General features: G+C 60.2%; 1 protein-coding gene across 1 annotated transcript in view; it reads right to left on the reverse strand.

Moving 5' to 3' along the window:
• The window catches only part of MACF1 (microtubule actin crosslinking factor 1), a 119,590-nt gene that overhangs the window by 103,804 nt on the left and 15,434 nt on the right, over positions 1–352 (reverse strand). The gene's annotated exons all lie outside the window — the stretch shown is intronic.

Genomic DNA, 352 nt, shown 5'->3' on the forward strand with positions numbered 1-352 from the left:
CTGGTGGCAGGGGTTGCCAGGGCCCCCGTCCCCAACCAAAGAGCCCGACGGTCGCAGACCCCTCTCTTAGACAGACGCACAGGACCGGCTGCGAATCCCAGACTCGCACGTGACAAAACGCACGTGTCTCCGCATGCCAGCATATTTCTGATTGGCACAGCTTCCTCCTCTCCCATCCCCCCCCAGCTCCCCAATTAGTACAATTACCTCCCCTTAATTAAGTGGCAGACAAAGGGGAGGATGTGAGCCTCACGTATTTTTTGGGGCGCCTGTGGAAAGGTAAGGCGGGCTCTTTGCTGGCTGGATTCCTCCTCCCGGCACCGCAGGGAGAAGGTGGGCCAGGACCCAGCCC

This window comes from Egretta garzetta, unplaced genomic scaffold (assembly GCF_000687185.1).
Source record: "Egretta garzetta isolate BGI_Z169 unplaced genomic scaffold, ASM68718v1 scaffold101, whole genome shotgun sequence".
In the NCBI taxonomy this organism is placed as follows: domain Eukaryota; kingdom Metazoa; phylum Chordata; class Aves; order Pelecaniformes; family Ardeidae; genus Egretta; species Egretta garzetta.